At 38.2% G+C, this 20,446-nt stretch overlaps 1 long non-coding RNA gene across 3 annotated transcripts in view; it reads right to left on the bottom strand.

Moving 5' to 3' along the window:
- Window positions 1-683: 683 nt before the first annotated feature.
- The window catches only part of LOC140483972 (uncharacterized), a 33,941-nt gene continuing 14,178 nt past the window's right edge, over window positions 684-20,446 (bottom strand). Inside the window, exons 6-7 of one of the 3 annotated variants that reach the window (XR_011962118.1) lie at window positions 11,575-11,702; window positions 8,307-11,265 (exon numbers count right to left, since the gene is read on the bottom strand). This is a non-coding gene — a long non-coding RNA (uncharacterized lncRNA). Of the gene's footprint in view, window positions 2,043-8,306; window positions 11,266-11,574; window positions 11,703-20,446 lie in introns of those variants that run through there. The other 2 variants (XR_011962120.1, XR_011962119.1) reach the window with 2 other exon arrangements.

The raw sequence follows: 20,446 nt of genomic DNA, 5'->3' as shown, positions 1-20,446 counted from the left end.
AATTAATTTTACAGTGTCACCATTAGTATTTTCTCTGACTAAGCAGATAAAGATGTTTAAAGTGCGAGCTCAAAATGTTTTTACCTACAGTTGTACTCAGTCAAAATTAAGTTACTTTATTGTGCGACACTCCAACTGGAACCCTGATTGGAATGCGGCTCCATATGTTGATGTTCGAATCCTCCGTCATTTGTAATAAAGCATGGTTATTGGTTTTAGTGAAATATTTCCTGTGCAATTACTGAAGTCAGATGTAAGAAATCAAGTGCATGTATTGGGTGGAATTGTTCACCAAATATTTACTGTGGTTCTTGTTCTCAGGAACAATAAGATACTTCCTCAGGTTTTTCTCCTGAGCAGTAATTAGATGACCAGGAAGACTTTGTGTGACTGTATGCGCCGTGTCTGTGAGCATTTTTTAAAAATTACATTGAGATATTTTACTAATAACGGAAGGGATTAATAATCGTGTGTTAAAAGTCTTAACTAATGTCATATTTTCTTTATAAAATTACGAGGATTCCTTTGTGCAACAATGATTTGGAGATGCCGGAGTTGGACCGGGGTGGACAAAGTTCAAAATCACACAACAGCAGGTTATAGTCCAACAGGTTTGTTTGGAATCACTAGTTTTCAAGGTGCTGCCTCTGTATCGGGTGATCTGATGCACAGACAGCGCCAGGTAAACCAATGCTTCCAAATAAACCTGCTGGACTATAACCAGGTGTTGTGTGATTTTTTAACTTCGTGAAACAAACTGAAAAACCACATGTGATAAGTGAGATATATGCAAAATCGATTTTCAAAGCATTTCATCTTTACAATCAATTTGACTCGGCCATTGGAAAAATAAACCGAACTCTCAGGCAGTTCATCAATTGAACATTAAGTAGAAATTAAACTTAATAAAAGACATAGCAATAATGAGATGAATTACAACATTGTATTGTATAATAAAGGTAATCTGAAGAACTGAAGGGTACTAGCAAGTGGCATTTGCTTCATTTTACTGAAGAAAAATCGAACTTTTTTTTCATCTTGCTTGGACTAGAAAATAAGGATAAGTACATGTGAGGTGTTCAAATATACAATACTGGTGTACTAAATGTTTATTGAATCTCTTCTGCAGAATTAAGTTCACAGAATAAACAATGTTTGGGCATTCATGATCTGATTGGAATTAAAATCCTGTTGTCCACCATATGCATAATAATTGGATGTAGCAAGGTATTTTGAATTTAAAATCAAATGAATTTCATTTCTTAGATATATTAAATTTTGAAAACTACTAAGTCCTCAAACTTAAAATTTAGAGACAATGCAATGTGATACATCCTTTTATTAATAACCTGCAGATAAAAGATTGCAGATGTGAGATTATTAGAATGAATCACAGACAGAAGCAGATCCAAAACTGGATTTAAAAACAATGCAAACTCCGCTTAGTTATATTCTAATCACCATTCTAAGCTGCTCTGATGCATCTCTGTTCAAGATGAACTCACACCTCCAACAGTAATTATTGGTGAAATGGCATTAGATATCTCATAATTTATCAGGTTGTGATTACTTTGATTCTCCTAGGAGAGAGACACTAGTAGAGCTCCACAAGTTCCTTTCGTTATCTTCCCACCAAGGAAGGGTGGGATTATAATCGATTGGGATTACTCAAATGCAAACGAACCAGTGTTCATTCCGATAACTGGGCTGGTAATTAATTAGACTGTTTCTGTGTAATCGACTGAGAATGAAATGGCAATTCACAATAATGATGGAACTTATCACATATGCTCTTACTTAAAAATTAAGATTATGATAATTGAGAGAAAGATAATAGACACATCATGCACTTATTGTAAATTCATAAAAAAAACAACTGCTGTAAATGTTTAAAGTGTTTTTTTTCTTATAATAGAAAGATCATTAGAACATTTAGCAGGAGGACGCAATCTGAAGAAAATGTTATTCACTGTGATTATTCAGCTGCAGAGAACTTGCCCTCCTTCCACAAACGTATAACTTCCAACAATTCCATATTCACTCTGATTGATAAAGGAAAGAGCAAACAGCTGTAAAATCCTTTTTTCTTGTTTACACAAAATGTCACAAATTTGAAATTTATTTTAGCTTTAAATTATTTAAATCTTACTGTGAACAGAAATACAATAAATCTTGGCGTTGAAGAACAATATAATCAAACCAAATTAAAATACACATTGATATTCACAATAATTGGGGGAGTGAACACTGCAATTTATTTCCACCAGTTGACGTACTGAGCCATAATTCCAATTTCATACTCCATTTGGATAGGCAATGGTTAGATATTAGCAATAACAAAATTATTATTATACTGTCAGTGAACTGAATATTAATGAGAAATCTCACATTGCTATTTGAATGAGCAATGTGTCGAAATAAACAGTAATTATTGGTGAAATGCCATTAGATATCTCATAATTGATCAGGTTGTGATTACGTTTCTTGTAGAAATGAGTAGCATTCAAATATTTCCAATGAGCATTGGATGGAAAATCAATGCTTTTTCGTGTAGACCTGAACGGTTTTTTTTTATTACAGTATCGGCACTAAGAAATAATGGATTAAACTGATGTAGGAATCTCACCTTACTGAATATTTCCAAGCTTTCTAAGATGTTTCTAGTTCAATCTTCAGTATAAAAAGGGTAATTTTGGCTCAGCACATCTGTAACTGTAAACATTTCAATACATCTCCACCAAAGTTATTAATCTGACAATTCAGAACAAATATAAAAAAAATCCTCTGTAAATGTCATTGACTATATCTTTTGATTATAGTTAAGTTCATTCTCTACTTACTTTATTCGTATTTCTGACACCAGTGATTAATATTGATTAGATTAAATGTCATATGAGTGAGACATTAGTTGTCTCTCAATGATCTGTGCAGCACAGGAATAGGTCATTTGGCCCATAACGTTGTGCTGAACATAATGCAAAAGAAACTCACTGCATCTGCCGACCCTTGGTCCATATTCTCCCAAATTATCTAAATGAACAGTAAAGAGCCTTAATGCATCTGCCTCTCCCACCATCTCTGGAAGTTCATTCCAGACACCTACCCCCACTCCCGTGTAAAAAAACAAATTGCCCCTTGAACTGTCTCCCCTAACCTTAAACGCAAGTCACATAGTTTTGACGTTTCAACTCTGGGAAAAACATTCACAGTGTCAACCCTATCTATGTATCTCATGATTGCATAGACTTACATAAAGTCTTCCCCCAGCCTCTGCCACTCCACAAAAAGGCAGAATGAGTTTTTCTCGCCTCTCCAAATCCAGACAGCACGGGTAACTGCTCTCTGTACCTTCTCCAAAGCCTCCATACCCGTCTTGGAATGTGGCGAACAGATATGAATACAATCATTTAAGTATGCCTTAACCAAAGTCTTATAACATGACTTTGGTTACAACATGACTTCCTGACTCTTGTAACCAGTTCCGTGACCAATAAAGACAAGCATGCCATTTGCCTTCCTTACCACCCTATCTAATTGCATGGTCATTTTCAGGGAGCCATGGTCTTGAACGCCAAGATCACTTTGAACAACAAAGCTGTTCAGGGTCCTGCCATTATACACTTTTCCTTAGTATTAGATCTACCAAAGTGAAACACCTCACACTTATATGGATTAAACTTCACCTTTAATTTCTCTGCCCATATCTGCAATTTATCTTTTATCCTGCAGTATTCCTTGACAACCTTCTACATTATCCACAACTCCACTGAACTTTGTAATGCCTGCAAACCTATTAACTCACTCAATTCGATTTTAATCCATGTCACTTATATACATTTTTATCACAAACGGAAAAGTTTCAGTACAGATCCCTTTGGAAAAAAAGACAGAAAATGAAAGAAATGCAGAATTCTTGAATAAATGCGGTTTTTCAATGACAGAACAATGCTGATGAATAATCTCTGAAGGTCTATTTTTGTTTTTAAATTAACCCAATATTTTAATTCTCAGTTTTCTGATCTTAATGAATACCGAGTAAAAAAAGAGCTTTGAAAATATTGAATCATTTTAAGTGTTGAGTTCTAACATTAATTGTTAGTTTATTGTCATTTCAATTACCACACCATAATGTATTTTAATCTTAGTAATGAGCATCAGGCGATTCACATTTCAGTTTAATCCATTATTTCTGATTGCAAGTATCATAATGAAATATTAACTTTCTTTTCAGGTCAACAGACCTGCAATCCACCAATGGTTTCTCATCCAAAATTCATAATAACTATCTCGTTTTCTTTCATTTGAATTCTCATATTAATGGAAGGAATATTAATCAGACTTGTCAATTAAGAAGTGGCTAACTATTTTTCACATAAATATTTCAGTTCTTTCCAACATATTGCACAATTACATTGCAATAAGGGTTTTCTCATCATTCTTAAATTTGCTATCACCCATTTTAAAACTAATTATTGCAATTAACAAACCGGTAATCATTGTTGAAATCTAATATCTCCAACTTTAGATGAGGAATTACGGCTCAGTACATCAACTGATGCAAAACGTATTGCACTCTACAATCTTTTAATCTTACCAAAAATAGTTTGAAGTGTGGAAGCTTAGTTGGATTGAACTGACTGTGAGCAAAAATGCATTCTGAAGATGGGTCACTGGACCCAAAGCATTAACTCTGATTTCTCTTCACAAATGCTGCCAGATCTGCTGAACTATTTTCCAGCAATTTCTGATTTTGTTTCTGATTTCCAGTAGCCACCGTTTTTTGCATTCTTGTCCTGATAGTTTTTCATTTCAATGCCAACATTTCTGTTTTCTGATTATTACAATAAGAGCTAACTGTTTTCATGCTAAATATCAATTCAATTTCATGTATTTCTTCCATACGCAAAACAGAATTAACAATTGTTTGTTCTCGCAAGGATTGTGACGGTTTATACCTCAGGTTGAGGTTTAGGGTGTAGGTTTGCTCGCTGAGCTGTAGGTTTGATATCCAGACGTTTCATTACCTGCCTAGGTAACATCATCAGTGGCAACCTCCAAGTGAAGCGAAGCTGTTGTCTCCTGCTTTCTATTTATATCTTTCTCCTTGGTGGGATAGCTGGGTTTTGTGGTGATGTCATTTCGTGTTCGTTTTCTGCGGGGTTGACAGATGGCATCCAGATCTCTGTGCTTGTTTATGGCGTTGTGGTTGGTGTGTCAGGCCTCTAGGAATTCTCTGGCATGTCTTTGCTTAGCCTATCCCAGGATAGATGTGTTGTCCCAGTTGAAATGTATTTTTTTTTTTACACGGATGAAAAAAAAACACCATTTCGACTGGATCAACACATCTATCCTGGGATAGGCTAAGCACTCCAACCACAACGCCATAAGCACACACATGGATCTAGATGCCATCGATCAACCACGCAGAAAACGAACAGGAAATGAAATCACCACAAACCCCAGGAACCCCATCCAGGAGAAAGATATAAATAGAAAGCAGGAGACAACAGCTTCGCTTCACTTGGAGGTCGCCACTGATGATGTTACCTAGCCAGGTAATGAAACGTCTGGATATCAAACCTAAAAATCAGCGAGCAAACCTACACCCGAAATGTTTGTTCTATTACAGTAAAACTTGAATTCTTAGAAATCACAATTTTGTGAAAATGAGGGAAGTTGTCTTTCGCTGAGTAGTCACATTGAATGACTAATTCTTTATTTCCAATTCATATGCATTACAAAGCAGTTTAATTTTAATTTCTGTATATGAATAATTGTTTCAAACATATCGAATTATTTGACTATCGTGACATTTTTATTTCATTGAGATCAATGTCGCTTCGGTCCATCAGTATTAGAAATTACTAATTATTTTAATTGGTCCATTACACACTGAACTGTCTAATACAATCCTAGTCCAATTATCACAATAAATATCTGAGCAGTTTCCCATTGAGTAACCATAGTAAGTATATGATTATAGTCCTGCCCATCCTGCATGGGAACATTATTGAGCGCTCTGGTAATGTCTGTACTAATACACCAGGAGGCATGGGTTGAATTCCCACCTTCAACAGAGATAGAACATAGAACATAGAACATAGAACAATACAGCACAGAACAGGCCCTTCGGCCCACGATGTTGTGCCGAACTTCTATCCTAGATTAAGCACCCATCCATGTACCTATCCAAATGCCGCTTAAAGGTCGCCAATGAATCTGACTCTACCACTCCCACGGGCAGCGCATTCCATGCCCCCACCACTCTCTGGGTGAAGAACCCACCCCTGACATCTCCCCTATACCTTCCACCCTTCACCTTAAATTTATGTCCCCTTGTAACACTCTGTTGTACCCGGGGAAAAAGTTTCTGACTGTCTACTCTATCTATTCCTCTGATCATCTTATAAACCTCTATCAAGTCACCCCTCATCCTTCGCCATTCCAACGAGAAAAGGCCGAGAACTCTCAACCTATCCTCGTACGACCTACTCTCCATTCCAGGCAACATCCTGGTAAATCTTCTCTGCACCCTCTCCAAAGCTTCCACATCTTTCCTAAAGTGAGGCGACCAGAACTGCACACAGTACTCCAAATGTGGCCTAACCAAAGTCCTGTACAGCTGCAACATCACCTCACGACTCTTGAATTCAATCCCTCTGCTAATGAACGATAATACTCCATAGGCCTTCTTACAAACTCTATTCACCTGAGTGGCAACCTTCAAAGATCTATGTACATAGACCCCAAGATCCCTCTGTTCCTCCACCTGACCAAGAACCCTACTATTAACCCTGTATTCCGCATTCTTATTTGTTCTTCCAAAATGGACAACTTCACACTTGGCAGGGTTGAACTCCATCTGCCACTCCTCAGCCCAGCTCTGCATCATATCTAAGTCCCTCTGCAGCCGACAACAGCCCTCCTCACTGTCCACAACTCCACCTATCTTTGTATCATCTGCAAATTTACTGACCCACCCTTCGACTCCCTCATCTAAGTCATTAATAAAAATTACAAACAGCAGAGGACCCAGAACTGATCCCTGCGGAACTCCACTTGTAACTGGACTCCATGCTGAATATTTACCATCTACTACCACTCTCTGACTTCGACCGGTTAGCCAGTTTTCTATCCAATTGGCCAAATTTCCCTCTATCCCATGCCTCCTGACTTTCCGCATAAGCCTACCATGGGGAACCTTATCAAATGCCTTACTAAAATCCATGTACACTACATCCACTGCTCTACCCTCATCCACATGCTTGGTCACCTCCTCGAAGAATTCAATAAGACTTGTAAGGCAAGACCTACCCTTCACAAATCCGTGCTGGCTGTCCCTAATCAAGCAGTGCCGTTCCAGATACTCGTAAATCCTATCCCTCAGTACCCTTTCCATTACTTTGCCTACCACAGAAGTAAGACTAACTGGCCTGTAATTCCCGGGGTTATCCCTATTCCCTTTTTTGAACAGGGGCACAACATTCGCTACTCTCCAGTCCCCTGGTACCACCCCCGTTGCCAGTGAAGACGAGAAGATCATTGCCAACGGTACTGCAATTTCCTCTCTTGCTTCCCACATAATCCTAGGATGTGTCAAAGCACCTCTGTGAGTTGGTTAGAACATATCTAGGTGTCTATTGAATTGCTTTTCAATCCAACATTTCCTCAACTTGTATCTGTTGTTCATTGCTATGACCACAATATCTGCACTTTATTGGCTTTAGGTCACTGATTAAAATATAAAGGGGATTATGCTGCTTCTAAATACCTATCAACTTTGCAGTATTAAAGATTCTACAGTGTAAATAATATTTAAATTGAGAGGGGAAAGATCGAAGAGGGATCTGACGGGCAATTTTATTCGTACAATATGTTTGGCACATATGGGATGAGCTGTGAGAGGAAGGGGCAGCGGCTGGTACAATTACAACATGTAAACGACTTTTGGACAGTTACATGGATAGAAAACATCCAGAGGGGTATGGAACAAACACAGGAAAATGGGACGAGTTTAGTTTAGGAAACCTGGCCAGCATGCCAAGTTGGGCTGAATGGGCTGTTTCTGGGATGTGCCAATCTACCATTCTACAATTCAAAAGTTGACTGTGATTGGTAAAGGAGAGAACGAGCGTGTGTTAATTCTGTTTTGTGTCCAGAAATAAAGTGGAATGAATTTTAATTTTGTCATGTAAAATAGTTCACTCTTATTGTGATTAAAAACACAATGAATATGAACATTGAAGTGAAATATAATTAAATCAATTCAACTATGTTTCCATGGTTAAAGCAGAAATTGACCTTTACAATGATTGTGAGATTGTACACTGCAATATCTTCACAACAGTTCTTGCACTGAGCCATTATTGCACATTTATACCCCTTACTGAACTGAACAATTATTAGAAATTAGAATTTTGAAAATCTATCTACGCACTTAGAAGAAGGAGCAATTTTATTTTGCAATGTGACTGCGCAATGTGTAGACATGAACAAGAATTATTGCAGTGAAATGTAATTGCAGTTCCCTGAATTTCTACGGCTGAGATTAATGCGATCATTCAAATCAGTAAAAGTCAGATACTTTCAAAATATGTTGGATGCAAAATCACTGGTTCCATTGTGGGATAGTTGACCTGAAAACAACAATATTGTTACAGTGGATTAAATTAAACAATACATTAAATTAAAATGTGGATCACGTTAGAAACACAAACAAATTATTCTGCAATTATTATAAGGCTAATGAATTCAAAATAAATGCTGTAATCTGAACAAATAAATCAATTCAATATTTTAAAAACACTTTGCTCTGATGTTGATTAGACGTTCATTATGCTCAGTAAACTGAAAACTGAAATATAGTCGCGAGATTGATGGACTGGGAACAATAAATGAGCCATTCAGTTATTATTGAAAATAATTTATTTTTGATGAAAAATGCAGACAATACAATTCAAAAGTTATTGTGTTTGTTGAACTAAACAAGTGATGTAGGTAACTTCATTTCTCGCAAAAAATACAGTAATGCATTTCATTCAATTCAATTAATTGTAGAAACATGTATTTTTAATTTATGTGATTTTATCCTGATCAATGTTGAAACATTAGTACCTGAATTTGGAAGAAAATTATTGGTAAAGAAAGTGAATATCTGAGTGACCACAAGATACAGTCAATGACATTTGATAGAAAATCAATTTGCATGATTTTGTGATTATTGAACATTAATAAGTAATGTTGTAATAAACATTAAAACAAAATCAACAGTTCCAAAGCAGCTGTTTGTTGTAACAAATTGAACATAAAAACACTTCTGCAGGGCACATGATCTGAAAAAGCAAAAAATCTCTTGACGTGATATTTCAGCTAAAAGATACTTTCCTTTTTTTTTAAAAAAAAAGGGGTACAACTTTCAAGAATTCAAAAGTTATTGTGTTTGTTGACCTGAACAAGAGATGTAGGTAACTTCATTTCTCACAAAAGAAAGTGGAATGGGAACTTTAAATTTTTTTTTAGCAAGAAACACAATGTAGCTTTTAGTGTAATCATTTAAATTAAAATGCATGTTCGTATGGAATTGAAATATAATCAAAGCAAATGAAACAGGATTAAAATAAACATCAACACGAATTCCATTATTGAACTAAAAATCAACTAGCATTGCACTATTACAATAAAAATCAGCATTTGCTATGATTGCAAAACTGTACAGTGCAATGTGTTTACACAAGTCAATGTATGGAAACATGATACTACACTTTGGGATGAATGTACTGGATTGAACTATTATTAAATATTGGATATAAGCAACAATTAGTCTGAAAAACAGTTAATGTCAAACATTAAATTGGTGAGAAATCTGATTTTACTGTGCAACTGTGTAAAGTGTAGACATGAACAGTAATTATTAGGGTAGAATAGCAATCTGACATGACTTAAGGTTTCATATTAATTCCATGATTACTTTGTGTTTTCACATCAAGAAGAGATAACATATTTACTATGAATGCTTGGTTGTTTCATTGGTTGGTTTGTGGATGTTTTAACCTGGATAGAATGACTACATTTTTCATTGTAAGAAATAACATATTAAACTAAAATGGGAATCTCACGATGCTTGTCACAAAGATTTAACTGAATTACCGTCTGGTTAATGGAGTGACAATGAATTTACAATTAATTTTAGTACTCTGGCAAATTAAGTGATTCGATATTTTAAAATTATTTTGCTCTAATGTTGATTAGACTTTTTATTGAGATCAGAGACATGAAGATTAAATTGCTTTTTTGGTAGATTGACAAAAAACATATTAGACATTCAGTGATTATTAATTATCATTGTTTTGTCATTCATAATTCTCAGTTATTCAAGAATTTCTTGCTTTACATTTCTTCCCAAAAAGAATAATTTCATGGAATTTTTCATATCATCAATATTTACAAATTTGAGTCAGAGTTGGGAAGAGAATAAATAGATAAGGAATGTGGGTATCACAGCAAAAAATAGGCAACAGTATTTGTCGCACAATTATTTTCAAAATTTCTCTGAAAAAATGTATAATCGGTTATGCGCAAATGCTTGCAGCTACAAATACAGTGAGCCATAATTACACTTTTGCTGTGATGAATAGTCGAGAAACCTATCACAAACATTAGTAATATTCAGGAATTTCTTCATCTCAATAAATGTCAGTATTAGCTTGCTCATCTATTAATGATGAAGGGTGATTATTGGTCAGAGAAAGATGTGTGTAAATTATAAGAAGGTGCCTATTGCATATCTTTGGATGGGGTGTTATGGTGATGTTTGTTGTGGTTATTCATCCTGGGAAAAATAAGATTATTACAAAGAGATATTCAGTGAACAGTGATTAGGTGACCTTGAAGACCATCGTTTGGTTTTATGTGCAGTGATTAAGAGTAATTTGATTTCAGTAGCATTGGGCTATTTTGCATGATTTGGCAAATTATTAATAATCTTGTGACAAAATTTTGAGGATGATCATGAGCTGTATTCGATCCATCCAGTGGGTTGGTACAAACATCCTTCACTGTTTTCCTTCCCATGAGAGGCGTGCTATGCTCAGGAACTGGCTGGAAGCCAAGATGCCAGAAAATCTGGTTCAACCTCTCGAATACACAACTCTCAGGCTGGTTGTCACTGGATCCCCGGAACTTTTGTGACCTCTTTTCTGGAGCTGAATGATGCTGGCTCTGTTTGATTTCATTTGAGCAGGTTTCTTTTCGATCAGATTTCTGTGGCTGTCGGTGAATTTCAAACATTCAATTTCGGGCCACAGGTCACTTGACCTCAGTCAATAATTAAAATCGAGTTCACTTATTGTGACAGCGATGTGATAATTAACGGTGGCGTTTTAACTAATGAAATGATTAAACATTTTCCAGCAGTTTACACAGACATTAATTAGATATTCATTAAGATATGTAAACTGAGAAGTATAATCTAGTTGCAGGATTACTGAATTGTAAGAAAGATTTAGAGTTACTGTGTTTTCTAGAAGGAATTGTTTAATCATTCAAATAGGTCAGCTCTTCCTGAATTCTACGTACCTTCCATTGGTTTATTTGTAGCGAACACTCATCTAGGACTCATTTGATTTGTCTTTTAAACTGTGTTTCAAGATTTTAACGGGACATTGACATTGATCTGAGCTGAGAAGTCGGAGATTGAGTTCAACCTGGAAAAGTGTGAAGAGATTCATTTTCAAATTTTGAATTTGAATGCAGACTATTGAGTTAAATGTAGAATTTTTGGTAGTGTGGAGGAACAGAGGGATCTTGGAGTCCATGTCCATCGATCCCTCAAAGTTGCCACCCAAGGTGAGAGGGTTGGTAAGAAGGCACATGGTGTTTTGGATTTCATTAGTGGGTGCAGTATTTAAGACCTGCGAGGTTATGATGCAGGTTTATAAAGCCCTGATTCAATCATACTTGGAATATTGTGTTCGGATCTGGTCACCACATTGCAAGAAGGGTGTGGAAGCGTTAGAGAGGGTGCAGAAGAGGTTTACCAGGATGCTGCCCGAACTGGAGGGCACGTCTTCTGAAGAAAGGTTGAAGGAGCTAGGGCTTCTCTCATTGGAGCAAAGCAGGATGAGAGGCAACTTGACCGACAGGCTTAGATAGAGTGATGAGAGGCTCAGATCGAGTGAACAACCAGAGACTCTTTTTCGCAGGTGGAAATGACTATCATAAGGGGGCATAATTTTAAAGTGAATGGAGGCATGCTTAGTGGAGATGTCAGAGGTAGGTTCTTATTACAGAGTGATGAGTGTGCGGAATGTACTCCCAGCAGTGGTAGTAGAGTCAGATACAGTAAGTATATCTAAGTAACTCGTGGCTACGTACATGAATGATAGTAAAATGAAAGGAATGGAGGTTAGTTTGATCTTAGAAGAGGATAAAAGGTTAGCACAACATCATGGACCAAATGTCCTGTACTGTGTTGTACTGTTCGATGTTCTATGTACTGAACTGAACAGTTATTACATATTAGCAACAAATAGATTTTCAAACCTCTATTAGCGAACATTAGAATAATGATAAATCTCACCTTGCTAATTGACTAAGCTATGTGTGGACATAAACAGGAATTATTGCAGGGAAAAGTAATTAAGGTTTTCAAAATTAATAAATTTGAAGTTACCAAGGTCATTCAAATGGCGGCCTTTGCGTGGAGCCGCAGAAAATGGGGGAGATACTAAATGAATATTTTGCATCAGTATTTAATGTGGAAAAGGATATGGAAGATATAGACTGTAGGGAAATAGATGGTGATATCTTGCAAAATGTCCAGATTACAGAGAAGGAAACCCTGGATGTCTTGAAACGAGTGAAGGTGGATAAATCCCCAGGAACAGATCTGGTGTATCCGAGAACTCTGCAGGAAACTAGAGAAGTGATTGTTGGGCCTCTTGCTGAGATAATTGTATCATCGATAGTCACAGGTGAGGCGCCGGAAGACTGGACTTTGGCTAATGTGGTGCCAACGTTAGGGCAAGAAGGGCAGTAAGGACAAGCCAGGGAACAATAGACCAGTGAGCCTGACCTCGGTGGTGGGCAAGTTGTTGAAGCAAATCCTGAGAGACCGAACGTACATGTATTTGGAAAGCCAAGCACTGATCATGGATAGTCATCATGGCTATGTGCGTGGGAAATCATATCTCACAAACTTGCTGGAGTTTTTTGAGGAAGTAACAAAGAGGCTTGATTTTGGCAGAGCAGTAGATGTGATTTATATGGACTTCAGTAAGGCGTTCTTCCCATGGGAGACTGATTAGTAAGGTTAGATCTCACGGAATATGGGGAGAACTAGCCATTTGGATACAGAACTGGCTCAAAGGTAGAAGACAGAGGGTTGGGGTGGAGGGTTGTTTTTCAGACTGGATGCCTGTGACCAGTGGAGTGCCACAAGGATCAGTGATGGGTCCCCTACATTTTGTCATTTATATAAATGACTTGGATGCGAGCATAAGAGGTACAGTCAGTAAGTTTGCAGATGACACCAAAATTGGAGGTGTACTGGAGAGCAAAGAGGGCTACCTCACATTACAACAGGATCTGGACCAGATGGACCAATAGGCTGAGAAATGGCAGATGGAGTTTAATTCAGATAAATGCGAGGTGCTGCATTTTGGGAAAACAAATCTTAGCAGGACTTATACACTTAGTGGTAAGGACCTCGGGAGCTTTGCTGAACAAAGAGACCTTGGAATGCAGGTTCATAGCTCCTTGAAAGTGGAGTCGCAGGTAGATAGGATAGTGAAGAAGGTGTTTGGTATGCTTTTCTTTATTGGTATTGAGTACAGAAGTCAGGAGGTCATGTTGTGGCTGTACAGGACAGTGGTTAGGCCACTGTTGGAATATTTCGTGCAATTCTGGCCTCCTACCTACCGGAAAGAAGTTGTGAAACTTGAAAGAATTCAGAAAAGACTAACAAGGATGTTGCCAGGGTTGGAGGATTTGAACTGCAGGGAATGACTGAACAGTCTGGGGCTGTTTTCCCTGGAGCATTGGAGGCTGAGGGGTGACCATATAGTGATTAACAAAATTATGAGGGTCATGGATAGGGCAAATAGGCAAAGTCTTTTCCCTGGCATCAGGGAGTCCAGAACTAAAGAGGGGAGGTTTAGGTTGAGAGGGGAAGACATAAAAGAGACCTATAGGGCAAGTTTTTCACACAGAGGGTCGTAAGTGTATAGAATGAGGTGCCAGAGGAAGTGGTGAAGGCTGGTACAATTGCAACATTTAAGAGGCATTTGGATTGGAAAAGGAGTAGGAAGAGTTTGGAGGGATATGGTGGGATTAAATTGTGTTGGGAAATGTGGTCGGCATGGATGGTTTGGAGTGAAGGGTCTGTTTCCATGTTGTATGTCTCTATGACTCGATGACTCTTAATGAGAAAAAAGTCAGATTTTTACAAAGAGTGTTGTATCAGAAATCATTGACTCTTTTGTACGTGTGATGACCTGAAAGAAAATGGATTTTTATATTCGTGTATAGGTACAAGGGAACACTAGATTATTTCAAATATGAAATTCATTGTAATTGTTCGCCAGAATAAGTTAAAGCTTTATGTAATTATTGTAATGTTGATGACTTAATAGTTGCTGTTAGAATTCTGAAAAAAGAAAATGTTATACTATTTGTCCTAAGAGTCAATAAATTAAATTAATATATGAACCACAATATACTTGTTAGCAAATGTAATTTAAATTATTATGCAATTATTGTCATGGCAATGACTTGAAAATTAGTTTTAGAATCTAAACAATAAATTGATTCAATATTTTGAAAGCATTTTGCTCTGAAATTGATTGGATATTTATTAAGATCGGAAAACTGAGGGAATATAATGTAATAGCTCGCTTGATTGGATTGAAGAAGAAAATGAGACAGTTCATGACAGTGTCAGTGACCACTGCACAGTCCTTTTGGAGACAGGTCCCACCTTCAGATAGAGCTGAGCGATGCAGCAACCAACAGATCAGATCTAAAGTCTACATTCATTCCACATCCAGTCGAGAATATTGGTGGACAATTGAACAACTCACCAGAAAAGGAGGTTCTACAAATATTCCCATCATTAATGATGGAAGAGCTGAACACATCAGTGCAAAAGATAAGGCTGAAGCATTCTGGGAGCTAAATATCCAAGAATGCACATCCAAATGAAAAGGCAGGCAGGTGGGCAGAGAGGCTGGGGTTGCCTGAACAGTAAGAAATGCAATTAAGTCAACAGCAATAAATGACATCGGCTCAGATGATTTAGAATCTGTGTGGGTGGAGATGAGGAACCGCAAAGGTTAAAGAAAACATAATGGGAGTTATCTGCAGAGCTCCAAACAATAGTCAGGATTTGGGCATAAGTTACATGAGGAGATAGGAAAAGTGTGTAAGGAAGGTAAGGTTACAGTGACCGGGGGGATTTCAATATGCAGGGGGACTGGGAAAATCAGGATGATAGTGGATTGCAAGAAAATGAATTTGTGGAATCTCTAGAAATGGCTTTTTGAAGAAGGTTGCAGTGGAGCAGGGCTGATGCCCGAAACGTCGATTGTCCTGTTCTTTGGATGCTGCCTGACCTGCTGTACTTTTCCAGCAACACATTTTCAGCCCCACTAGGGAACAGGCAATTCTCGATTTAATGTTGTGCAATGAGGCAGACTTGATAAGGTAGGTTAACGTGAATGAACCCTGAGGAGGCAGGGATCATAAAATGATAGAATTTACTCAGCAGTTTGAGAGGGAGAAGATGGAATCAGATATAACTGTATTGCAGCTGAATAAAGGCAGCTACAGAGACATGAGGGAGAAGCTGGAGAGAATTGACTGGGAGAAGAGCCGAGCAGGAAAGACAGTGGAACAGTGATGGCTTGGGTTTCTGGGAGTAATCCGGATGACACAGTAAAAATTCATCCCGAGGCAAAAGCAGCATGGATCAGGGAGGGTGAGGCAACCATGGCTGACTCGGGAAGTCAGGGAAAGTATACAAGCAACGTATCACATGGCAAAGGGCAGTGGGAAGTCAGTGAAATGGGAAGCCAAGAAAGACCAATGAAGAAAGACATAAGGAGAAAGAAGATTAAGCATGAGAGAAAGCGAGTCAGTAAAATTAAAAACATGATTTCAGAGTTTGTTTAGTTATATAAAGTTCAAAAGAGAGGTGAAAATGGACATTATGCCGCTGTAAATTGAGGCTGGAAGAATAGTAATGGGGAACAAAGAAATGGATAAGGAACTGAATGAGTACTTTGCATCAGTCTTCATGGTGGAAGACACAAATGCTATCCCAAAACTTCAAGAGAGAGTCGGGGTGGTGGTGGTTTTGGGGGGGTTGGGGTGGGGGGTGGAACAGAGATGAGTGTGGAATATAAATCACGAACAGATCAGGCTTGGTCTTATTGAATGGTGGAGCAGGCTCGAGGGGTCGAATGGTCACCTTCTGCTTCTTTCTCACATGATCCCAGACTGAGAGCTTTGTTTAAAAGTCATTCACTAGATGTAGGTGCCACTGGCTAGGGCAAAACATATTACCCAGAGAGCATTTAAGAGTCACCAAGGAGAAAAGGCTAGAAAACTGAACGATTTGAAAATAGATAAATCACATGGACAGATGGACTACACCCCAGAAGGTGATAGCTGAAGGGATAGTGGAGGCTTTAATTGTGAGCTTTCCGGTATCACTGGAGTCAGGGACTGTCCCAGAGGACAGGAACATTGCTAATAAAAACCCCAACCACAAGTAAGGAAAAAGAAGGGAAATTACTGGCTAATAACTCTGGCCTCAGTCGTTGGTAAATTGTTGGTAATATTTTATCAGTAATATTTAACTAATTGGTTATTTCAATTATAATGCAATCTCTACAAAAAGACGAAGTTTTTTTTAGGCGACAACAAATTTTCAAACAACTTCTCTCAATCTATCTCTCCTTCCTTTTCATTAGACTACGTAGGGAGGCATGGAAACACTACAGTGATGTAAGCTATATGTAATACAGTGAGACAGGAAAGCTAGTATGGCTCAAGTTGATTCTTGAAACCCACACAGTGAAGCAACACATTCACTGCATAATAAACATAAGACAATATTTCAACCCCACTCATAACGGCATGACAGAAATAAAATGTGGGTTGGTTGGATAGGCTGGTTTTGTTTCAGTTGGAGTGAGGGGTGACATGACTGAAGTATATAAGATCCTGAATGGTTTGATAAGGTGGATGTGGAAAGGATATTTCCTCTTGTGGGTCATTCCTGAACTAGAGGGAACTGCTTTAAAATTGGGTTCACCCTTTCAGGACATAGATAATGAAATTTGTTTCCTCTCAGAAGGCTGTGCAACTTTGGAACTCTCTGCCCCAGAAGGTGGGTTCACTGAGTATTTTTAAGACACCGGTTGATAGATTCGTGTTAAGGGAGGTTGGGGGAAGATGGAATAAAAATCACAAACAGATCAGGCTTGGTCTTCTTGAATGGTGGAGCATTCTCGAGGGGCATAATGGTCACCTTCTGCTTCTTTCTCACATGATCCCAGGACTGAGAGCTTTGTTTAAAATTCATTCACTGGATGTAGGCGCCACTGGCTAGGGCAACATTTATTACCCAGAGAGCAGTTAAGAGTCAACAATATTGCTGTGGGTCAGGAGTCACATGTGGGCCAGACCGGGTAAGGATGGCAGATTCCTTCCCTAAAGGACATCAGTGACACAGATGGGTTTTTCCTGACAATCAATAATAGTTTCATGGTCATCAACAGACCCATAATTTTAGATGATTTTTAAATTCAAAGTCCACATTTGCTGTAATACGATTTGAATCAGGGTCCCCAGAATATTCGCTGGGTATCTGGATTAACAGTTCAGTAATGTTAACACGAGGCTGTTACCGTGCTACAAAGGGACAATTTTACGAGTGGAAAACAAAACCTTGATCAAACTGGATTAAATAAAGGAGTGCTGATAGAATGGAGGAGAGTTGAAGGGATTGGGGGAAGAGAATTACCAAGTTTAGGTTCAAAGCAGCTGAAACTAAAGCCACCAACAGGGAGGAGATGAAAACAAGAAACTCTCATGCAGCTGGGATTGGATAAGTGCAGCTACCTCAGGGAGGTGTGGAACTACACTGGGAGGACAGGGTGAAGGCATGGGTAGGTTTAAAAGCAGTGCACCAAATTTTGAAATCATATTTCTGAACATAACGTAGATGAGGTTAAAATGGAGGTAGATGTCTTACGTGACTTGCTTTAAGGACACAGTCAGTAGAATCTGAGGTGATCATGAGTATGTGGAGGTGAATGTGGGAGACAAGCTGGGACTGTATTGGAGTAGTCACTGTGAGAGGGAACAAAATCTGGATGGAGGGTTTCAGCAGCTGATGGACTGATGCTCAGGTGAGCCATCGGAAACTGAGCAGGAGACCACCATCGAATAGGACAGAGAAACTGATCCATCAGCCTGAAACTGAGTGACCACGTGGCTGTCAGTGACTCCAACACAAGTGAATGGAAACATTGCTCAGAGCCTGTTTCTGTAACATTCAACACAACCAGGAAATGGAAAGTGAATAATTAGCTGAAAACAAGGCCACTGCTCTGTCAGAGTCAAAATCATTCAACGTTCAGTTATTGAATATTACTGACTCTCAGAATATTCTAACCTGCAGAATCACAGTAAAAGGAGAAAGTAAATAACATTCTTGGTAAAGACAGAATGAACCAACTGCTTGTATAAAACTAGCTCAAAACAAATGTGCTGAATCCTCCACAAACTGACAAACACAGGTACCATCGGTTTATAGATAGACAATGAAATTCTTCAGAAAAACACGTCCCTGTTATGGTGTGTGGTAGTAACCATTCTCAGTGAGAACTGACACTTATTTTCTTTGAAAAACATCTGTTTCCCCTCAGAAAAGCAGGTATGTCGCGCAATTACAGAGTGAATTACAGACAAAGGAAACCTGATCTGAGACTCGCAGGTTAATTAAGCTATTAGTGACAGTCCATTGCACACAACAGGAGTTTAGACCACAACAGATTCTAGTGAAACCAACAATGCTATGAAAAAGGTGAGTTAGTCTTAATAATCATGCAGCCTCTCTCGATCAAATAATTCTAGTCAACTTACAAACATTTTAAAACTATTAATACCAATCCATACATACTTATTTCCTTACCCAAGTTTCCTCCAAAAAATATATCTGACTATTCTCTTCAAAATATATTTTAAATGGTCAATTCATAATCATAATTCATTTCAAATTATTCTTAGAGCAAAACAATTTGCAAACTAAAATAGTTTTCATATCAATAATGACACTGGAAACTTTTTTATTAATTTAACCATATTTCCAAATATTGTTTTGGTTCATTATTGCAGTGAAGCTAAAATTAAAGTCTATTTATTTTCTCTGATATCCTTCCATTACTTTATTCCCTAATAACAATGCCCACGGTGTAATGGGTGACAAGCATTAAAATAAAATTGAATTTTCAATGCAAGAACTGGTACAAATAATTACATATTATTCAGTTCATTCATTGTCGTTGATTATCATAGTTATTTTCATTGTATGATCACGTTAAATTCACTTAAATAATCACAGTACAATTTTCATCTCTATAGATATGTCAAAGTGAATGTCAAATTATTAATATTTCAATAAAACCAAATTCACATTTTGCTCTGTTTTATTCCAGGAATGACAGGATGTGTTACATTATTATGGGAAACAGGAACAAGTGAAGGTGGTGGCTCTCAGACGTGAGGCCTTAAAGCCAAAGGGCCAGGTGGTAGTTACAGTGGGGGAGGTACCTAGTGCCCCGCTCTCCTCAGAAGGCAGAGAGGATGGTGACACTGACTGGAACGGGTTAGATGGTGAAGCACCCACGTATGGATCGAGGGACGATAATGGGTGGGATGACCCACCGCCCTGTAAGGCCCAAAAGGCCCTGTCTATGGCTCCACTGTGCATCAAAGCTCAACTTAGACAGTAGGGAGCAACAAGGGGAACTGACAGAAACCAAACCTGAACCGTTTATCCAGCTGAACGACAGATGTTGGTGAATGAACACCCAGCCTGATAGAGGATTGGTAATAATGGGCCTTATTGGGACAATATGGATGAATTAGTAGAGGTACACAGTCTCACCGAAGATGATGTACGGACCCTCCCTCGGCCCAAGATGCCCTGACGTGTACAGCAGAATCTGTCCCTGCAATAAGAGGGTGAGGCTGAGAGTCGGTTCCCCCAATGCACAGCCGATCAGTGGCTCCAGGCATTTACAGATATTACAGGGACACACTGGGGAGGGGACAGGCTGAATGGGCTGAAATAACTTTGGTGACTTAGGGACAAAAGGGTCATATTGAGGATCATACAGAAAGGAAGCCTGAGGTGTGTAAGGGCCACGGGGGATTACCA

The sequence above is a fragment of the Chiloscyllium punctatum genome, chromosome 12 (genome assembly GCF_047496795.1).
Source record: "Chiloscyllium punctatum isolate Juve2018m chromosome 12, sChiPun1.3, whole genome shotgun sequence".
NCBI classification, from domain to species: Eukaryota; Metazoa; Chordata; class Chondrichthyes; order Orectolobiformes; family Hemiscylliidae; genus Chiloscyllium; species Chiloscyllium punctatum.
The sequence above is the reverse complement of the archived record's forward strand: the minus strand, read 5'-3'. Positions and strand labels throughout refer to the sequence as shown.